Raw genomic sequence first — 24,640 nt, 5'->3', positions numbered from 1 at the left:
ATATTGAACTCGTATGTGCTTTGTCCTTGAATGAAATGCTGGATTCTTTGCAAGATGCAAAGCGCTCTGACTATCACAAAACAGAGCAACCTTCTCTTGTTTGTGCCCGAGCTCCTCCAGTAACATCTGCATCCATATTGCCTCTTTGCTAGCTTGTGTAGCTGTCATATATTCTGCTTCCGTCGTAGATGTAGCCACGATAGATTGCAGTTTTGAAACCCAGCTTACAGCTCCTCCAGTAAGAGTAAACACATAACCTGTGGTGGACTTGCTCTTATCAAGATCACCTGCATAATCTGAATCAACATAACCTTTAACATTAAAGTCTGATCCTCCATAACACATTGCAACATCTGAGGTACCCTTGATGTATCTCAGGATCCTCTTAACAGTATTCCAATGCTGTCTACCAGGATTAGCCATGTATCGACTAACCACTCCCACTGCTTGTGCAATGTCAGGTCTTGTACATACCATGGAGAACATTAAACTTCCCACTGCTGATGCATACGGTACTCAAGACATCTCCATTCTCTCTGCTTCATTGCTAGGACTCATACTTGAAGATAACTTGAAATTAATAGGAAGTGGGGTAGAAATTGACTTACAGTCTTGCATCTTGAAGCGTCTCAAGATTTTCTTCAAGTAGTTCTTTTGAGAAAGCCAAATCTTCCTATTATTTCTGTCTCGGTGAATTTGCATCCCTAGAATCTTGTTTGCTGGTCCTAAATCCTTCATTTCAAACTCCCTAGCCAACTGTGCCTTTAAATTTGTGAGACGATCTTTGTTGGGGCCTGCTACCAACATGTCGTCAACATACAACAGCAAAATAACAAAATCGCCATCACCAAATCTCTTATAATAAACACAAGGATCTGAACTATGTCTATTGTATCCAAGGCTTATAATGAAGTAATCAAATATCTTATACCAACATCTCGGTGCCTGTTTGAGACCATATAGAGATTTGTTCAACTTGCAAACCAATTTCTCTTTTCCCTGTTCTTCAAAACCTTCTGGTTGGAGCATGTAAATTTCTTCTTCAAGCTCTCCATGAAGAAATGCAGTTTTGACATCTAACTGCTCCAAGTACAAGTCAAATGTAGCACACATCGCCAGGACCACTCGAATTGTTGTGAGTCGAACCATCGGAGAAAATATCTCATTGAATTCTATATCTTCTTTTTGAGCGAATCCTTTTACCACCAATCTTGTACGATACTTCTCCACTTGATTATTACCATTGCGTTTGATCTTGTAGACCCATTTGTTTCCAATGGCCTTCCTTTCTTGTGGTAATTGAACAAGATCCCATGTTTTATTTTTATGAAGAGCTTCAATTTCTTCTTGCATTGCTGCTACCCACATAGATGATTCTTGTCCTTTCATAGCCTCGTTAAAAGTTGAAGGCTCTCCATCTTCTGTTAGTAGACAGTATGCAATATTACTCTCCATAGAATAATCTGAGTGCCAAGTTGGTTCTCTTCTCTCCCTAGTTGACCGTCGAACTTATGGAGTTTCGATCTCAGCTTGCTCTTGTTCTTTGTGCTCTGGTGCTGCTTCAAAAGAAATTGGAACTTCTTCTATTTCTTCAACTTCAACTGTAGTAGTCTCTGATTTTTCTTTTGAAGTGCTACCTTCTTTTGCTTGTATCTTGTTTTCAACAAATACAACATCCCTGCTGATTACCATCTTGCGGGCTGTGGGATCCCACAAGCGATACCCCTTGATTCCATCAGCATACCCTAAGAAAATGCATTCCCTGGATTTTGGATCCAACTTTAATTTTTCTTGGGTGTTGTACATAACATAAGCAGGACTTCCGAATATATGTAAGCGAGAATAATCAGCTGGTTTTCCTGTCCATATCTCCATTGGCGTTTTCAGATCAATTGCAGTTGATGGTGACCGATTGATCACATAACAGGCGGTTTTGACTGCTTCTGCCCAGAATGGTTTTTCCAACCCTGCAGTTGCCAATATAGCTCTTGTCCGTTCCAACAAGGTTCTGTTCATCCGCTCTGCTACTCCATTTTATTGTGGAGTATATGCCACCGTGAACTGCTGTTTAATACCTTCTTGTTTACAGAAGTTATTAAATTTATCACCAGTGTATTCTCCTCCATTATCTGTCCTCAAACACTTGATCTTTTTCTCAAATTCAAGTTCCACCCGCGCTTTGAATTCTTTGAAAACTGAAAAAATATCTGCCTTCCTTTTGATTGGATACACCCAACTTCTCCTGGAGTAATTATCGATGAATGACACAAAATATTTCGCTCCTCCTAGGGACTCCACCGGTGCTTGCCAAACATCAGAGTGAACCAGATCTAGTATTTCCTTGCTTTTAGCAGAGGAACTGCTAAACTTCAGTCTATTTTGCTTACTGGTAACACAATGCTCACAAAAGGGTAGTAAAACCTTTTTGAGCCCTGGAAGAAGTTTTTGCTCAGCAAGAATCTTCAAACCTCATTCCGACATATGGCTAAGTTTACGATGCCATATCATCATTGATTCTTCAAATGAACTTGCTAACGCAGTTGATGCTTCTCCTTCTTGGTGTATTTCACCTTTAAGCACATATAGATTTGCAACAAGTTTTTCTACTTTCATCACTACAAGCGCTCCTTTGGATATTCTCATGACTCCACCATGAGTCTTATATGAACATCCATTATCATCTAGTTGTCCTAAAGACAATAGATTCTTCTTCAAGTCATTTACATGTCGTACCTCCTGGATAGTGCGAACCGTGCCATCATACATCTTTATTTTGATGGACCCAATACCAATAACATCCAAAGCATGATTGTTTCCCACGAACACAGACCCTCCTGAGATAGGATTATATTGATGGAACCATTCTCTCCTGGAAGTCATGTGCCATGTTGCTCCTGTGTCCATGATCCAGACATCAGCAAAACATTTTCTGCCTTCATTATTTGATATTGCCTCACTACATAAAATATCGCCATCATCCGAGGTACATGCAACATTCCCTTGAGCATTTGATGGCTTAGGGTTTTCACTCTTCTTCTTGAACCGATAATCTTTCTTGAAGTGCCCTTTCTTGCCACAGTTGTAGCACTTGATATTCTTCTTGCTTCTTGATTGAGATCTGCCATGATTGTGACTCCCACTAGGTCCACGTTTCGTTGGTCTTCCTCTCACCATCATCAAGGCTTCAGTTTGCTGCGAACTTGCTTGTCTATCTTCCTTATTTTTGCGCCGATTTTCTTCTTCCAAGACAACGGCTGCAATTTCATCGAAAACTAGACTATTTGTATTGTTCATCAGGTTGATGATGAGTTGATCATACGAGTCAGGCAGACTTTGAAGTAGAAGCTCCGCACGTTCAGTCCCCTCTATTTTGCAACCCATTGTTGTAAGTTGCGAAAACGGAGTATTCAAAGTATTGATGTGTTCAGTAACTGACATGGACTCTGCCATTCGAAGAGTATACAATCTTCTTTTTAAGAAGATTTTATTATGTAAAGACTTGGCCTCATACAACCCCGTAAGAGTATCTCATATTTCCTTCGCCGTCCGTTTTTCCGCTACACTAGACAACACTTGATCAGCTAGTGCCAAGTGTAGATCAGCAACTGCGTTGCTGTCTATGTCGTTCCACTTGCTGTCATCAACAAAGTCTGTGGGCCTGCCTTCAATTGCAGCTAAGCAATTGTCTTTTCTCAGTATTGCTTTTATTTTCATTTTCCATAATGAGAAATTAGTCCCATTGAATTTCTCAACGTCAAACTTTGTTGTACTCGACATTCTTATTTGCTTCACACCCTTCTAGATCATTTCTAAATATTTTTGCGAACAATCGTGACAAACTGTACCGTCACCAAAATTTACTATTCACAGATAGTACCTTTGCATAAAATAGACAGAATAACCGAGGGCTCTGATACCACTGTTGGGGGAAGGAAGTACCACAACTAAATTTTGATATGATGAAAGTAATGAAAATAAATTAGACATGAGAATTTTACGTGAAAACCCCTCTAACTGATAAAGGAGAAAAACCACGGGGTAAAAGGATCTCACTATTTTAATATGGACTACACAGCTCTCAATTACAAGAAGAAAACAACAATTAACACTTCTCTCTTGTAAAAGGAACAACTACTAAAGAGGACACTCAAGACTAAAATATTTATCTTGGTGTATAACTCTCTTTGTATTCTTACTCTCTCTTTTTGGGATGATTTAAATGAGGGCAAGAGGCCCTCTATTTATAAGAGGATGAAAACTTTCATTTTGCAGCCTTTTTTGACTCCCTTTTGCAGCAGCCGTTTTTGACTCCTCTTCATTTGTTGAAGACTTTCAACTAGTCATGTATATATCCAAATTGCAGAACAAAACTAACCTAATAAAATAATGATTCATAAACTCAAAATCTATAAAGAAATTAATTATTAACTAATCATTCAAACTCACAAAAACTATAAACAACAACAAAAAATAGAACAAAAAAATGAAATTCAACTTATATTCACATTAAGTAGCAAAAGAAACAAAACAAAAAAAGCAGAGCACACAATATGGAAATGGGTTACGAAGAGAAAACCTGTTAGTGGAACTGTGGCATGACTGGATTCGTCGGGGTTTTCGCTGATGGGAGATCTGGTTCGTGCTTGGAGCTTGCGATGGTTGCTGATTTGTAGTGCCTCACCATATTTAAGTTGCAGTAGCTGCGCTGCGGAGGAAATAATGACAGCGAGATAGTGACTTCACCGTATCTTCATGTTACAATGGTTAGGTGGAGAGATAAAAGTGTTTTGGTGGTGATGTGGTGGTGAAATAGTGATGGGTTTGGTTCATGGAGGTAGTGAGAAGGAGTGAAGGTGGAGAAGGAGAAGAGTAGGAAATGATTTTTTGAGTTAGCGGCTCCTTTTGGAAAACAAAATAGGAAGAGACTTTAGGATTTTCCCTATTTGAAATTTAGAGCATAAATCTGAAAATTATATTCTACCTCCCATGAGCTCAAAATCATGAGTCCAAAATCATGGGCCAATTAAGTATATGGGTAGTAAAATATTTATTTGTGGTTCAACATTATTTTTAACTGTGCTAATAATACTAAAAATAAATATGAATAAGTATAACAATGACATGTAAAAATGCAAATTAACAAACTGTTATAAAAAATAGCTATAATTGAAATTAAATAAAATAATTTGATAAAAATCCTAATTTAAAAATAGTTATAGATAAAAGTGCTTTAAAATTGTAAAAATGCACTTTTGAACTATTTAACAAATAGAATACTTAAAATTATTAATTTTAAAAATAGCAGGACAAAATTTCGTGTCAACAACTTGCCCCTTTGTTTGTTTAGGATTGATGAAAGAAATCGTGGACAAACAAAGTTGACGAACCCAATTTTGATTTGATAAACTTTGAACAAAATAATATGAGACGTTAGTAAAGCTTTTGAAAAATAATCGACGTCCGTTAATGGGGCTGAAAATAATAAACAACAGGGGAAGAATTGGTCAAAGACTGAAAACATTCACATATCTTTGATGTTACTTTCAAAATGCCCATTAAAAACTTTTTTACTTTTGAAAGGCGGATGACCCAATTTCAATTTAAAATGTTACTTGAAGGGATGTGACAACCCAAAATATCTCTTTGAAAGGCGAACAGTCTAATTTGAATTTGAAATATCACTTGAATGGATGTGACAACCAAGTGTGTTCCTTGATAGGTGGATGACCAAATTTAAATTTGAAATGTCACTTGAAGGGACGTGACAACCGATGTGTCCCTTGAAAGGCAGACTATCCAATTTGAACTTAAAATGTCACTTTTTAGGGAGGTGACGTCCCAATTTATTCCTTGAAAGGTGGTCGACCCAATTTGAACTTGAAATGTCACTTTTTAGGGAGATGACGTCCCAATGTGTCCCTTGAAATGTCACTTGAAGGGACGTGACAACCGATGTGTCCCTTGAAAGGCAGATTATCCAATTTGAACTTAAAATGTCACTTTTTAGGGAGGTGACGTCCCAATTTATTCCTTGAAAGGCGACCGACCCAATTTGAACTTGAAATGTCACTTTTTAGGGAGATGACGTCCCAATGTGTTCCTTGAAAGGAGGACAACCCAATTTGAACTTGAAATGTCACTTTTTAGGGAGGTAATGTCTCAATGTGTCTCTTTGAAAGGCGGAAAATCTAATTTGAACTTGAAATGCCACTTTTTAGGGAGGTGACGCCCTAATGTGTCCCTAGAAAGGCGGATGACCCAATTTGAACTTTAAATGTCACTTGAAGGGATGTGACAGTCAAATGTATCCTTTGAAAGGCGAACGACTCAATTTAAACTTGAAATGTCACTTCAAGGGATGTGACAACCCAACGTGAACCTTGAAAGGAGGACGACCCAATTTGAACTTGAAATGTCACTTGAAGGGGTGTGACAACCCAACGTGTCCTTTGAAAGGTGGACGACCCAATTTAAATTTAAAATGTCACTTGAAGGGATGTGATAACTCAACGTGTCTCTTTGAATGGCGGACGACCTAATTTGAACTTGAAATATCACTTGAAGGGATGTAACAACCCAACGTGTCCCTTGAAAGGCGAATGACCCAATTTAAACTTTAAATATATGATGTATCACAAAATCTTTAATAACAATGTTAGTAGCAACAACAGCATAAATGCAACATAAACTATGCAAACATGGCCTTATATGCAATGAATAAGGTAGTGATCAAACATTTTACTTTGAAAATAACATTCTGAATTTTACAAAATTGTCAAAATATTTTACTTTGAAAATAACATCCTGAATTTTACAAAATTGTCAATCTAAAATAAATAACAAACCAAAAAGTGTCATTTTGAACGACATGACAAACCAATTAACAAAAATGTCAATTTGAATGGCATGACGAACCAATTTTAAAAAGTATCGTTTTGTATGAAATAACAAATCAACTTTAAAAGATGTCATGTTAAAGGGTATGGTGACCCAAAAATGCATTATTAACACTGAATGGTAAAAGAAAACTCCTTTGACAAGGATTAAAAGATGGATATCAACCCATTTTTATTTTTCAAACAAGTAAACATATTTTAACCATAGTTAGCACCAATACTAGTATTGCATAGAAATTTCTCACCAATGCTTTCTCAATTTGAGATTGACTTCGAAAAAATTCCTATGGCTTCAAATGGTACCTCAAATGTACTTAAGTGACGACAAGATTTGTTCATCTTGCTTCAAACAAAGGCTTTGAACTAGGCTCAACAACATGCTTCAAGTGCTCTCACCAAAAGGGAAGTCTTAATTTGCACACATTTAAAGTATTTTGATTTGAAGATATTTTGTAAAGTACACTCACACTCCAAAGAATATTCAATGCATGCAATTGTGATACCATAGGCTTGGCCTTTATGTAAATCTCCACTAATGTGAGAACGTTTAAAATGAAATCATGTAGGACTTGTTATTGCCTTGTAATGTAGGCTTAGAAAAGGGTAGGATAGTCATTTGGATAAAAGTGACTTAATTCCTTCTTGAGCATTACACTGAATTTGTGTTTTCAACATTTGTTACACCTTTAGCGCTTGATCCTCCTTGTTATCCCTTCCTTGTGTACTTTTGGACTTCTTTTGAAGCTTAACTTTTCTGAGATTTTTTTTCATCATCTTTTAAAGTATCTCCTATTTGTTTGGAATGTTTTTCTTCTTTTGTTGCAATTTTGCTTTCTTGATCTTGTTGGAAATTTTTAACTTTGTTTTCTTTTGAAGTCATCCTTGCATCCTAAACTTTGAAGGAATTTTTAAATTTTATCTTCAGTGCGCTCAAAAAGGTCAGGCCAAGAGAGAAATAGTGCGTACAAGCACTTAGAAAGTGTATAGGATAAAAATGTGATTGTTCAAAGAAAAGGCTTAAGGCTCAAAGTGGGGACATACTAAGGATTAATGTCATTAGAAAGGCTTTGAAAGGCACAAACAAGTCAAAGAAATCCTACAGTCATTTTGCAAATCAAACATCACTTGAATTTTGCCTCAATAACATTCAGGTCAAGTTCTAGATCAACAATGCAACACAATTGAATTTAATTCAAAACTCATTGCACAAGGCACATGAAACAATGACATTGGCTTTGTCTTTATCTTGAATACATGCAAGAGAATATTTCATGTGTAGCAAAAGTATGAATGAAAGGTACCAAAAGAATTTATGGCTTAACAAGAAGTCAATCTTCTCTATTGCATCGATTGTTCTTTCAGATGCATACTCTAACTGTATCGTTGGCACCAGCTAAGTAAAAAATATGATTCTAAAAATAGAATATATATATATATATATATATATATATATACACATACATACTTAAAAAATATAAGATAAAGAAAATTGAAGATATCTACTAACATTACATCATGTACAAAAATTAACGAAGAGATAAACAAACTCGGAGCGATGCCTCGCTAGTCGGTGTCTGAGTGCAGCGTTAGTTGAAATTTTGAGAATTTTCCTCAAATATTTTGCCCCTGTTACAACTTCAACAAACTCTGGTATTCAATCTTGTAGGAAATGCCTTTTTTGAGATTTTTGTTTTAGATTTTTTCAAAAAATTTGCCCCAATTTTTTTTGTAGAAAGATGAAAAGCTGGCGGGCAATATGACTGAGCCATTATGGCTCCTACGTATCCCATTGAAGTAGGATCAGGTCAAACATAGTTTCAATAATTGACTAGGTAGCCATAATTTTTTTGACAAGACAACTACAACTTTTGACTAAGCAGCCACAACTTTTGACTACACAACCAAAATTTTTGACTAAGCAGCCGCAACTTTTGACTATACAACCACAATTTTTCACTAAACAACCACAACTTTTGACTAAGCAGTTATTTTTACGAATCATCAAGAGTGGCTTTTGAAAGACCGGTAACCCAAGCGGATAACTTAAGTTGGAACTTATGACAACCATTAGACGCATGACGAAACCATAAATTTTCACGCATTTCGAAAAGAATTATGTATAAAAAAAACCAGTTGCGGATTCGCAAAACCATTCTTTCAAATATAAAAAATCAGAATTGATTGACGGAATATGTCATCAATGTAAATGACGATATACATATAATTAAATAAATAATGAATAAATAATAAGTACAATATATAAATAATCAACAGAATATACAAGATACAATGATACACCAAATCCCCCTACCCCCAAACTTGGCAACATAACTTACTTTAGTACTTTAACTAAACGAGTGTTTAAACACCCCCCTTAACAACTTCAACTGAATTAAATACCACTCTAAAGGTTGACGTAACAAGGAGAGTGACTGCACTCTCCAGTCACTCTCCTTAGAGCGGGTGAAGATATTTTTTTTAAAAAATAATTATAAAATCATACAAATGACATTTTTTATAGGTCAATATATAATTGATATTTTAAATATTATTTTCTTGAAGTATTAACTTTTATTAAAATATGTAAAAAAAATATTGGCCATAATTTTTTAAAATCTTTTTCTTTCTGTATTCTTCTCCATAGAAGCATCATTTTTTCCTCCATCTTCATCTTCAACTCTACCATACTATCATCTAAATATCAATTACATGTTTGCTTTGAAATTTCAATCTTTCAAATTCGCCATTGATAAACATCTTGGTGAGAAATTAAGATACATTAATAGTGATTTATTTTTAGAGGAATAAAGCCTCCATTCTTATTTGTTTATGTCATTTTGAGGCAAAAGAAAGAAAGTAAGAGTATAAGGAAAAAAAGGGGGAGAAAAGAAAAGAGAAAGAAGAAAGAAGAAGAACAATGAAGGACAAAAATTGTGAAAAAGGAAGAAGAAATAAGTGAGGGGTGAGTGGGGGTGGGGCAGGGGTGGGGCGGGGGAAAATAAAAATGGGTCATTTTTATATTTTGATTTTTTAAAAATATATATTTTTAATTAATTAATTAGGATAAATTAATTTAAAATGTGTTAAAGAATAAATAAAATTAATGACGTGGTGCTGACATGACAGTGATGTGGTGCTTACATGGCGATGATGTTACAGGTGAGAGTAGTTTTATGATCTCAGAAGGATATTTAATTCACTTCAAAGTTGTTAAGGGACATTTAAACACCTATGTAGTTAAAGTACTAAAGTAAGTTATACTGTCAAGTTTGGGAGGGGGGGTTGATGTATTATCTCTAAAAGCAAAATCTACTCAATTTGAAAAAATGAAACCATAATGGTTAGAACCTCTATCTCCCTATCAAACGTCATTCTGTACATTCCTATTTTTGCAAATAAGGCGCAACGTCGTGGGACATATAAAAAAAATCAATTTAATAGTTTAAAAGAAATTTAAAGAAAAATATTATTTTAAAGAATCACCACCTAATTTTTAGGATAATTAGGAAACCAATTAATTAACTAAATAATCTACGAAACCATTAGATTCTAAGTAAAGGGTTCAAGTAATCCCGAAGAAAAGACATTAGCATCCTCCAGAATCCACAACTATGGTCCCGACTGAACTCATTTTTTAAATTGAGGAGCAAAATAAAAATGATGCACAAGTATAAACATAAAATATACACAAAGAATAAAATAAAAAAATATTAAAAACAACCTAATATTTATCTAAAGCCAATAATATACACTATAAAAAATTAAAAATATTATTCGAATAGCTTCTTCGGGAGAAAACTCTGGATACTGTAAAGAAACTTAGTAAAAGTGTTAATAATGGATAACTATGAATGAAAATAATAATAATAAAAACTCAAAAATAAAACTCGTCTTATTAACATGGGAGGTCTTAAATATCGACAATAATTTCTTCATCGGCCATAATAATGTTTTCAAAATAAAAAAAACTAATATGAAAACTAAATAAACAATATAGTAAAATAATTTGCAACAGCGAACAAGCAGCAATCAAATAATAACTACATAACTTATTAAAAAATATTAGAAAATTGTATGAATCAATCTAACTAAACAAGAAAAGGCAAAATTGTAGTCAAATAAAGCAGCCACTGTGAAAGTCATCATTAGAAAAATTAAATAAAAAGTGGAAGTCCAAAATCAAGAAAAGAACAATGAAAAACTAGAGCATCAGTTAATTTAGCTTAAATCAAGCATATAAGTGACTAGAAATATCATGAAACGCACGGAGTCATTTATAATAAAGCAATATCATAAAAATCAGAAAAGTTAAGCGTAACAATAGTAAATAATTATCACAACACCATATATAATAATGTAAAAGAGAATCAAATCAGTTAATATATAATAACATATATAAACTTAAACTAAACTTCCGCCTTTTAAAATGAAGAGACCTAAAAAACTGACGGTGAAATTTCTTCATTGGCATCTTTTAACTTTGTATAACAATAACAATAAATATTGAGGGATAAAAATTATTAAATAACAATATGAACCACATAAACACTAAAGCAGGGATAATGAACCCAATAACACTATATATAAAGTTAAAAATGATCAAATATAACAAATATATATTCACTGAAGAATGTCATCCAACATCTATAAATTAATAATAAGATTTAAGCATTATCTGTATACAACTTCCACAATAGTATAAGCAAATCATTTAATATAATATGATCCACAAACAAAAGTGATACAGAATAACCAAAAATAGTAACAAAAAGAATAAGCAAACCAAACCTAAATCATTAGCAAATGAAGAAAAGAAGACGGAAACTAGTGTTGGGGGGAGAAAGCACTACAACTAAAGTTTGATATGATGAAAGTAATGAAAATAAATTGGACACGAGAATTTTATGTGGAAACCCCTCTAACTGATAGAGGGGAAAAACCACGGGGTAGAAGGATCTCACTATTTTAATATGGACTACACAGCTCTCAATTACAAGAAGAAAACAACAATTAACACTTCTCTCTTGTAAAAGGAACAACTACTAAAGAGGACACTCAAGACTAAAATATTTATCTTGGTGTATAACTCTCTTTGTATTCTTACTCTCTCTTTTTGAGATGATTTAAATGAGGGCAAGAGGCCCTCTATTTATAGGAGGATGAAAACTTTCATTTTGCAGCCTTTTTTGACTCCCTTTTGCAGCAGCCTTTTTTGACTCCTCTTCATTTGTTGAAAACTTTCATTCTCTCACTTGAAGATTTAATTGAGAATCAATTAAGTCTTCACACCATCCTTTCTACCCAACTATTGCAATGTTACATTTCTGCTAGGCCAATAGAAGATCAACACCATATAAACTTGTTACTGTTGATCGGCTTCGTAAACATATCTGCCAGGTTGTCATTGGTGTGAATTTTCTGAATATCCACACTGCCTTCTTCCACCTTCTCACGAACAAAGTGATATTGAACTCGTATGTGCTTTGTCCTTGAATGAAATGCTGGATTCTTTGCAAGATGCAAAGCGCTCTGACTATCACAAAACAGAGCAACCTTCTCTTGTTTGTGCCCGAGCTCCTCCAGTAACATCTGCATCCATATTGCCTCTTTGCTAGCTTGTGTAGCTGTCATATATTCTGCTTCCGTCGTAGATGTAGCCACGATAGATTGCAGTTTTGAAACCCAGCTTACAGCTCCTCCAGTAAGAGTAAACACATAACCTGTGGTGGACTTGCTCTTATCAAGATCACCTGCATAATCTGAATCAACATAACCTTTAACATTAAAGTCTGATCCTCCATAACACATTGCAACATCTGAGGTACCCTTGATGTATCTCAGGATCCTCTTAACAGTATTCCAATGCTGTCTACCAGGATTAGCCATGTATCGACTAACCACTCCCACTGCTTGTGCAATGTCAGGTCTTGTACATACCATGGAGAACATTAAACTTCCCACTGCTGATGCATACGGTACTCAAGACATCTCCATTCTCTCTGCTTCATTGCTAGGACTCATACTTGAAGATAACTTGAAATTAATAGGAAGTGGGGTAGAAATTGACTTACAGTCTTGCATCTTGAAGCGTCTCAAGATTTTCTTCAAGTAGTTCTTTTGAGAAAGCCAAATCTTCCTATTATTTCTGTCTCGGTGAATTTGCATCCCTAGAATCTTGTTTGCTGGTCCTAAATCCTTCATTTCAAACTCCCTAGCCAACTGTGCCTTTAAATTTGTGAGACGATCTTTGTTGGGGCCTGCTACCAACATGTCGTCAACATACAACAGCAAAATAACAAAATCGCCATCACCAAATCTCTTATAATAAACACAAGGATCTGAACTATGTCTATTGTATCCAAGGCTTATAATGAAGTAATCAAATATCTTATACCAACATCTCGGTGCCTGTTTGAGACCATATAGAGATTTGTTCAACTTGCAAACCAATTTCTCTTTTCCCTGTTCTTCAAAACCTTCTGGTTGGAGCATGTAAATTTCTTCTTCAAGCTCTCCATGAAGAAATGCAGTTTTGACATCTAACTGCTCCAAGTACAAGTCAAATGTAGCACACATCGCCAGGACCACTCGAATTGTTGTGAGTCGAACCATCGGAGAAAATATCTCATTGAATTCTATATCTTCTTTTTGAGCGAATCCTTTTACCACCAATCTTGTACGATACTTCTCCACTTGATTATTACCATTGCGTTTGATCTTGTAGACCCATTTGTTTCCAATGGCCTTCCTTTCTTGTGGTAATTGAACAAGATCCCATGTTTTATTTTTATGAAGAGCTTCAATTTCTTCTTGCATTGCTGCTACCCACATAGATGATTCTTGTCCTTTCATAGCCTCGTTAAAAGTTGAAGGCTCTCCATCTTCTGTTAGTAGACAGTATGCAATATTACTCTCCATAGAATAATCTGAGTGCCAAGTTGGTTCTCTTCTCTCCCTAGTTGACCGTCGAACTTATGGAGTTTCGATCTCAGCTTGCTCTTGTTCTTTGTGCTCTGGTGCTGCTTCAAAAGAAATTGGAACTTCTTCTATTTCTTCAACTTCAACTGTAGTAGTCTCTGATTTTTCTTTTGAAGTGCTACCTTCTTTTGCTTGTATCTTGTTTTCAACAAATACAACATCCCTGCTGATTACCATCTTGCGGGCTGTGGGATCCCACAAGCGATACCCCTTGATTCCATCAGCATACCCTAAGAAAATGCATTCCCTGGATTTTGGATCCAACTTTAATTTTTCTTGGGTGTTGTACATAACATAAGCAGGACTTCCGAATATATGTAAGCGAGAATAATCAGCTGGTTTTCCTGTCCATATCTCCATTGGCGTTTTCAGATCAATTGCAGTTGATGGTGACCGATTGATCACATAACAGGCGGTTTTGACTGCTTCTGCCCAGAATGGTTTTTCCAACCCTGCAGTTGCCAATATAGCTCTTGTCCGTTCCAACAAGGTTCTGTTCATCCGCTCTGCTACTCCATTTTGTTGTGGAGTATATGCCACCGTGAACTGCTGTTTAATACCTTCTTGTTTACAGAAGTTATTAAATTTATCACCAGTGTATTCTCCTCCATTATCTGTCCTCAAACACTTGATCTTTTTCTCAAATTCAAGTTCCACCCGCGCTTTGAATTCTTTGAAAACTAAAAAAATATCTGCCTTCCTTTTGATTGGATACACCCAACTTCTCCTGGAGTAATTATCGATGAATGACACAAAATATTTCGCTCCTCCTAGGGACTCCACCGGTGCTTGCCAAACATCAGAGTGAACCAGATCTAGTATTTCCTTGCTTTTAGCAGAGGAACTGCTAAACTTTAGTCTATTTTTCTTACTGGTAACACAATGCTCACAAAAGGGTAGTAAAACCTTTTTGAGCCCTGGAAGAAGTTTTTGCTCAGCAAGAATCTTCAAACCTCATTCCGACATATGGCTAAGTTTATGATGCCATATCATCGTTGATTCTTCAAATGAACTTGCTAACGCAGTTGATGCTTCTCCTTCTTGGTGTATTTCACCTTTAAGCACATATAGATTTGCAACAAGTTTTTCTACTTTCATCACTACAAGCGCTCTTTTGGATATTCTCATGACTCCACCATGAGTCTTATATGAACATCCATTATCATCTAGTTGTCCTAAAGACAATAGATTCTTCTTCAAGTCATTTACATGTCGTACCTCCTGGATAGTGCGAACCGTGCCATCATACATCTTTATTTTGATGGACCCAATACCAATAACATCCAAAGCATGATTGTTTCCCATGAACACAGACCCTCCTGAGATAGGATTATATTGATGGAACCATTCTCTCCTGGAAGTCATGTGCCATGTTGCTCCTGTGTCCATGATCCAGACATCAGCAAAACATTTTCTGCCTTCATTATTTGATATTGCCTCACTACATAAAATATCGCCATCATCCGAGGTACATGCAACATTCCCTTGAGCATTTGATGGCTTAGGGTTTTCACTCTTCTTCTTGAATCGACAATCTTTCTTGAAATGCCCTTTCTTGCCACAGTTGTAGCACTTGATATTCTTCTTACTTCTTGATTGAGATCTGCCATGATTGTGACTCCCACTAGGTCCACATTTCGTTGGTCTTCCTCTCACCATCATCAAGGCTTCAGCTTGCTGCGAACTTGCTTGTCTATCTTCCTTATTTTTGCGCCGATTTTCTTCTTCCAAGACAACGACTGCAATTTTATCGAAAACTAGACTATTTGTATTGTTCATCAGGTTGATGATGAGTTGATCATACGAGTCAGGCAGACTTTGAAGTAGAAGCTCCGCACGTTCAGTCCCCTCTATTTTGCAACCCATTGTTGTAAGTTGCGAAAACGGAGTATTCAAAGTATTGATGTGTTCAGTAACTGACATGGACTCTGCCATTCAAAGAGTATACAATCTTCTTTTTAAGAAGATTTTATTATGTAAAGACTTGGCCTCATACAACCCCGTAAGAGTATCTCATATTTCCTTCGCCGTTCGTTTTTCCGCTACACTAGACAACACTTGATCAGCTAGTGCCAAGTGTAGATCAGCAACTGCGTTGCTGTCTATGTCGTTCCACTTGCTGTCATCAACAAAGTCTGTGGGCCTGCCTTCAATTGCAGCTAAGCAATTGTCTTTTCTCAGTATTGCTTTTATTTTCATTTTCCATAATGAGAAATTAGTCCCATTGAATTTCTCAACGTCAAACTTTGTTGTACTCGACATTCTTATTTGCTTCACACCCTTCTAGATCATTTCTAAATATTTTTGCGAACAATCGTGACAAACTGTACCGTCACCAAAATTTACTATTCACGTGAATAGTACTATTCACGTGAATAGTACTATTCACGAAAAGTTACTATTCACAAATAGTACCTTTGCATAAAATAGACAGAATAACCGAGGGCTCTGATACCACTGTTGGGGGAAAGGAAGTACCACAACTAAATTTTGATATGATGAAAGTAATAAAAATAAATTAGACATGAGAATTTTACGTGAAAACCCCTCTAACTGATAAAGGAGAAAAACCACTGGGTAGAAGGATCTCACTATTTTAATATAGACTACACAACTCTCAATTACAAGAAGAAAACAACAATTAACACTTCTCTCTTGTAAAAGGAACAACTACTAAAGAGGACACTCAAGACTAAAATATTTATCTTGGTGTATAACTCTTTTTGAATTCTTACTCTCTCTTTTTGGGATGATTTAAATGAGGGCAAGAGGCCCTCTATTTATAAGAGGATGAAAACTTTCATTTTGCAGCCTTTTTTGACTCCCTTTTGCAGCAGCCGTTTTTGACTCCTCTTCATTTGTTGAAGACTTTCAACTAGTCATGTATATATCCAAATTGCAGAACAAAACTAACCTAATAAAATAATGATTCATAAACTCAAAATCTATAAAGAAATTAATTATTAACTAATCATTCAAACTCACAAAAACTATAAACAACAACAAAAAATAGAACAAAAAAATGAAATTCAACTTATATTCACAGTAAGTAGCAAAAGAAACAAAACAAAAAAGCAGAGCACACAATATGGAAATGGGTTACGAAGAGAAAACCTGTTAGTGGAACTGTGGCATGACTGGATTCGTCGGGGTTTTCGCCGATGGGAGATCTGGTTCGTGCTTGGACCTTGCGATGGTGGCTGATTTGTAGTGCCTCACCGTATTTAAGTTGCAGTAGCTGCGCTGCGGAGGAAATAATGACAGCGAGATAGTGACTTCACCGTATCTTCATGTTGCAATGGTTAGGTGGAGAGATAAAAGTGTTTTGGTGGTGATGTGGTGGTGAAATAGTGATGGGTTTGGTTCATGGAGGTAGTGAGAAGGAGTGAAGGTGGAGAAGGAGAAGAGTAGAAAATGATTTTTTGAGGTAGCGGCTCCTTTTGGAAAACAAAATAGGAAGAGACTTTAGGATTTTCCCTATTTGAAATTTAGAGCATAAATCTGAATATTATATTCTACCTCCCATGAGCTCAAAATCATGAGTCCAAAATCATGGGCCAATTAAGTATATGGGTAGTAAAATATTTATTTGTGGTTCAACATTATTTTTAACTGTGCTAATAATACTAAAAATAAATATGAATAAGTATAACAATGACATGTAAAAATGCAAATTAACAAACTGTTATAAAAAATAGCTATAATTGAAATTAAATAAAATAATTTTATTAAAATCCTAATTTAAAAATAGTTATAGATAAAAGTGCTTTAAAATTGTAAAAATGCACTTTTGAACTATTTAACAAATAGAATACTTAAAATTATTAATTTTAAAAATAGCAGGACAAAATTTCGTGTCAACAACTTGCCCCTTTGTTTGTTTAGGATTGATGAAAGAAATCGTGGACAAACAAAGTTGACGAACCCAATTTTGATTTGATAAACTTTGAACAAAATAATAAGAGACGTTAGTAAAGCTTTTGAAAAATAATCGACGTCCGTTAATGGGGCTGAAAATAATAAACAACAGGGGAAGAATTGGTCAAAGACTGAAAACATTCACATATCTTTGATGTTACTTTCAAAATTCCCATTAAAAACTTTTTTACTTTTGAAAGGCGGATGACCCAATTTCAATTTAAAATGTTATTTGAAGGGATGTGACAACCCAAAATGTCTCTTTGAAAGGCGAACGGTCTAATTTGAATTTGAAATATCACTTGAATGGATATGACAACCAAGTGTGTTCCTTGATAGGTGGATGACCAAATTTAAATTTGAAATGTCACTTGAAGGGACGTGACAACCGATGTGTCCCTTGAAAGGCAGACTATCCAATTTGAACTTAAAATGTCACTTTTTAGGGAGGTGACGTCCCAATTTATTCCTTGAAAGGCGGTCGACCCAATTTGAACTTGAAATGTCACTTTTTAGGGAGATGACGTCCCAATGTGTCCCTTGAAATGTCACTTGAAGGGACGTGACAACCGATGTGTCCCTTGAAAGGCAGATTATCCAATTTGAACTTAAAATGTCACTTTTTAGGGAGGTGACGTCCCAATTTATTCCTTGAAAGGAGGCCGACCCAATTTGAACTTGAAATGTCACTTTTTAGGGAGATGACGTCCCAATGTGTTCCTTGAAAGGAGGACAACCCAATTTGAACTTGAAATGTCACTTTTTAGGGAGGTAATGTCCCAATGTGTCTCTATGAAAGGCGGAAAATCTAATTTGAACTTGAAATGCCACTTTTTAGGGAGGTGACGCCCTAATTTGTCCCTAGAAAGGCAGATGACCCAATTTGAACTTTAAATGTCACTTGAAGGGATGTGACAGTCAAATGTATCCTTTGAAAGGCGAATGACTCAATTTAAACTTGAAATGTCACTTCAAGGGATGTGACAACCCAACGTGAACCTTGAAAGGAGGACGACCCAATTTGAACTTGAAATGTCACTTGAAGGGGTATGACAACCCAACGTGTCCTTTGAAAGGTGGATGACCCAATTTAAATTTAAAATGTCACTTGAAGGGATGTGATAACTCAACGTGTCTCTTTGAATGGCGGACGACCTAATTTGAACTTGAAATATCACTTGAAGGGATGTAACAACCCAACGTGTCCCTTGAAAGGCGAATGACCCAATTTAAACTTTAAATATATGATGTATCACAAAATCTTCAATAACAATGTTAGTAGCAACAACAGCATAAATGCAACATAAACTATGCAAACATGGCCTTATATGCAATGAATAAGGTAGTGATCAAACATTTTACTTTGAAAATAACATTCTGAATTTTATAAAATTGTCAAAATATTTTACTTTGAAAATAACATCCTGAATTTTACAAAATTGTCAATCTAAAAGAAATAACAAACCAAAAAGTGTCATTTTGAACGACATGACAAACCAATTAACAAAAATGTCAATTTGAATGGCATGACGAAACAATTTTAAAAAGTATCGTTTTGTATGAAATAACAAATCAACTTTAAAAGATGTCATGTTAAAGGGTATGGTGACCCAAAAATGCATTATTAACACTGAATGGTAAAAGAAAACTCCTTTGACAAGGATTAAAAGATGGATATCAACCCATTTTTATTTTTCAAACAAGTAAACATATTTTAACCATAGTTAGCACCAATACTAGTATTGCATAGAAATTTCTCACCAATGCTTTCTCAATTTGAGATTGACTTCGAAAAAATTCCTATGGCTTCAAATGGTACCTCAAATGTACTTAAGTGACGACAAGATTTGTTCATCTTGCTTCAAACAAAGGCTTTGAACTAGGCTCAACAACATGCTTCAAGTGCTCTCACCAAAAGGGAAGTCTTAATTTGCACACATTTAAAGTATTTTGATTTGAAGATATTTTGTAAAGTACACTCACACTCCAAAGAATATTCAATGCATGCAATTGTGATACCATAGGCTTGGCCTTTATGTAAATCTCCACTAATGTGAGAACGTTTAAAATGAAATCATGTAGGACTTGTTATTGCCTTGTAATGTAGGCTTAGAAAAGGGTAGGATAGTCATTTGGATAAAAGTGACTTAATTCCTTCTTGAGCATTACACTGAATTTGTGTTTTCAACATTTGTTACACCTTTAGCGCTTGATCCTCCTTGTTATCCCTTCCTTGTGTACTTTTGGACTTCTTTTGAAGCTTAACTTTTCTGAGATTTTTTTTCATCATCTTTTAAAGTATCTCCTATTTGTTTGGAATGTTTTTCTTCTTTTGTTGCAATTTTGCTTTCTTGATCTTGTTGGAAATTTTTAACTTTGTTTTCTTTTGAAGTCATCCTTGCATCCTAAACTTTGAAGGAATTTTTAAATTTTATCTTCAGTGCGCTCAAAAAGGTCAGGCCAAGAGAGAAATAGTGCGTACAAGCACTTAGAAAGTGTATAGGATAAAAATGTGATTGTTCAAAGAAAAGGCTTAAGGCTCAAAGTGGGGACATACTAAGGATTAATGTCATTAGGAAGGCTTTGAAAGGCACAAACAAGTCAAAGAAAGCCTACAGTCATTTTGCAAATCAAACATCACTTGAATTTTGCCTCAATAACATTCAGGTCAAGTTCTAGATCAACAATGCAACACAATTGAATTTAATTCAAAACTCATTGCACAAGGCACATGAAACAATGACATTGGCTTTGTCTTTATCTTGAATACATGCAAGAGAATATTTCATGTGTAGCAAAAGTATGAATGAAAGGTACCAAAAGAATTTATGGCTTAACAAGAAGTCAATCTTCTCTATTGCATCGATTGTTCTTTCAGATGCATACTCTAACTGTATCGTTGGCACCAGCTAAGTAAAAACTATGATTCTAAAAATAGAATATATATATATATATATATATATATATATATATATATATATATATATACATACATACTTAAAAAATATAAGATAAAGAAAATTGAAGATATCTACTAACATTACATCATGTACAAAAATTAACGAAGAGATAAACAAACTCGGAGCGATGCCTCGCTAGTCAGGTGTCTAAGTGCAGCCTTAGTTGAAATTTTGAGAATTTTCCTCAAATATTTTGCCTCTGTTACAACTTCAACAAACTCTGGTATTCAATCTTGTAGCAAATGCCTTTTTTGAGATTTTTGTTTTAGATATTTTCAAAAAATTTGCCCCAATTTTTTTTGTAGAAAGATGAAAAGCTTGCGGGCAATATGACTGAGCCATTATGGCTCCTACGTATCCCATTGAAGTAGGATCAGGTCAAACATAGTTTCAATAATTGACTAGGTAGCCATAATTTTTTTGACAAGACAACTACAACTTTTGAATAAGCAGCCACAACTTTTGACTACACAACCATAATTTTTGACTAAGCAGCCGCAACTTTTGACTATACAACCACAATTTTTCACTAAACAACCACAACTTTTGACTAAGCAGTTATTTTTACGAATCATCAAGAGTGGCTTTTGAAAGACCGGTAACCCAAGCGGATAACTTAAGTTGGAACTTATGACAACCATTAGACGCATGACGAACCCATAAATTTTCACGCATTTCGAAAAGAATTATGTATAAAAAAAAACCAGTTGCGGATTCGCAAAACCGTTCTTTCAAATATAAAAAATCAGAATTGATTGACGGAATATGTCATCAATGTAAATGACGATATACATATAATTAAATAAATAATGAATAAATAATAAGTACAATATATAAATAATCAATAGAATATACAAGATACAATGATACATCAAATCCTCCTCCCCCAAAACTTGGCAACATAACTTACTTTAGTACTTTAACTAAACGAGTGTTTAAACACCCCCTTAACAACTTCAACTGAATTAAATACCACTCTTAAAGATTGACGTAACAAGGAGAGTGACTGCACTCTCCAGTCACTCTCCTTAGAGCGGGTGAAGATATTTTTTTTAAAAAATAATTATAAAATCATACAAATGACATTTTTTATAGGTCAATATATAATTGATATTTTAAATATTATTTTCTTGAAGTATTAACTTTTATTAAAATATGTAAAAAAAATATTGGCCATAATTTTTTAAAATCTTTTTCTTTCTGTATTCTTCTCCATAGAAGCATCATTTTTTCCTCCATCTTCATCTTCAACTCTACCATACTATCATCGAAATATCAATTACATGTTTGCTTTGAAATTTCAATCTTTCAAATTCGTCATTGATAAACATCTTGGTGAGAAATTAAGATACATTAATAGTGATTTATTTTTAGAGGAATAAAGCCTCCATTCTTATTTGTTTATGTCATTTTGAGGCAAAAGAAAGAAAGTAAGAGTATAAGGAAAAAAAGGGGGAGAAAAGAAAAGAGAAAGAAGAAAGAAGAAGAACAATGAAGGACAAAAATTGTGAAAAAGGAAGAAGAAATAAGTGAGGGGTGAGTGGGGGTGGGGCGGGGGAAAATAAAAATGGGTCATTTTTATATTTTGATTTTTTAAAAATATATATTTTTAATTAATTAATTAGGATAAATTAATTTAAAATGTGTTAAAGAATAAATAAAATTAATGGCGTGGTGCTGACATGACAGTGATGTGGTGCTTACATGGCGATGATGTTACAGGTGAGAGTAGTTTTATGATCTCAGAAGGATATTTAATTCATTTCAAAGTTGTTAAGGGGCATTTAAACACCCATGTAGTTAAAGTACTAAAGTAAGTTATACTGCCAAGTTTGGGAGGGGGGGTTGATGTATTATCTCTAAAAGCAAAATCTACTCAATTTGAAAAAATGAAACCATAATGGTTAGAACCTCTATCTCCCTATCAAACGTCATTCTGTACATTCCTATTTTTGCAAATAAGGCGCAACGTCGTGAGACATATAAAAAAAATCAATTTAATAGTTTAAAAGAAATTTAAAGAAAAATATTATTTTAAAGAATCACCACCTAATTTTTAGGATAATTAGGAAACCAATTAATTAACTAAATAATCTACGAAACCATTAGATTCTAAGTAAAGGGTTCAAGTAATCCCGAAGAAAAGACATTAGCATCCTCCAGAATCCACAACTATGGTCCCGACTGAACTCATTTTTTAAATTGAGGAGCAAAATAAAAATGATGCACAAGTATAAACATAAAATATACACAAAGAATAAAATAAAAAAATATTAAAAACAACCTAATATTTATCTAAAGCCAATAATATACACTATAAAAAATTAAAAATATTATTCGAATAGCTTCTTCGGGAGAAAACTCTGGATACTGTAAAGAAACTTAGTAAAAGTGTTAATAATGGATAACTATGAATGAAAATAATAATAATAAAAACTCAAAAATAAAACTCGTCTTATTAACATGGGAGGTCTTAAATATCGACAATAATTTCTTCATCGGCCATAATAATGTTTTCAAAATAAAAAAAACTAATATGAAAACTAAATAAACAATATAGTAAAATAATTTGCAACAGCGAACAAGCAGCAATCAAATAATAACTACATAACTTATTAAAAAATATTAGAAAATTGTATGAATCAATCTAACTAAACAAGAAAAGGCAAAATTGTAGTCAAATAAAGCAGCCACTGTGAAAGTCATCATTAGAAAAATTAAATAAAAAGTGGAAGTCCAAAATCAAGAAAAGAACAATGAAAAACTAGAGCATCAGTTAATTTAGCTTAAATCAAGCATATAAGTGACTAGAAATATCATGAAACGCACGGAGTCATTTATAATAAAGCAATATCATAAAAATCAGAAAAGTTAAGCGTAATAATAGTAAATAATTATCACAACACCATATATAATAATGTAAAAGAGAATCAAATCAGTTAATATATAATAACATATATAAACTTAAACTAAACTTCCGCCTTTTAAAATGAAGAGACCTAAAAAACTGACGGTGAAATTTCTTCATTGGCATCTTTTAACTTTGTATAACAATAACAATAAATATTGAGGGATAAAAATTATTAAATAACAATATGAACCACATAAACACTAAAGCAGGGATAATGAACCCAATAACACTATATATAAAGTTAAAAATGATCAAATATAACAAATATATATTCACTGAAGAATGTCATCCAACATCTATAAATTAATAATAAGATTTAAGCATTATCTGTTTACAACTTCCACAATAGTATAAGCAAATCATTTAATATAATATGATCCACAAACAAAAGTGATAAAGAATAACCAAAAATAATAACAAAAAAACAAGCAAACCAAACTCAAATCACTAGCAAATGAAGAAAAGAAGAGGGAAACTAGTTATGCATATATCCAAATTGCAGAACAAAATTAACCCAATAAAATAATGATTCATAAACTCAAAAACTATAAAGAAATCAATTATTAACTAATCATTCAAACTCAGAAACAAAGGGATGAGTAGTAACTATAAACAACAACAAAAAATAGAAAAAAATAATGTAATTCAACTTATATTCACAGTAAGTAGCAAAAGAAACAAAACAAAAAAACAGAGCAAACAATATGGAAATGGGGTTATCGAAGAGAAAATTCGTTAGTGGAACTGTGGTATGACTGGATTCATCGGAGTTTTCGCCAGTGGAAGATCTGGTTTGAACTTGGAGCTCTCGATGGTTGATGATTTGTAGCGCTTCGCCGGATTTGAGTTGAAGTAGCTTTGCTGCGGAGAAAATAATGACAGTGAGGTAGTGACTTCGCCGGATCTTCAAGTTGCAATGGTTAGGTTGAGAGATAAAAGTGTTTTGGGGTGATGTGGTAGTGAAATAGTGATGGGTT

This window comes from Solanum dulcamara, chromosome 7, assembly GCF_947179165.1.
Source record: "Solanum dulcamara chromosome 7, daSolDulc1.2, whole genome shotgun sequence".
NCBI classification, from domain to species: Eukaryota; Viridiplantae; Streptophyta; class Magnoliopsida; order Solanales; family Solanaceae; genus Solanum; species Solanum dulcamara.
Note: the sequence above shows the minus strand (reverse complement) of the source record.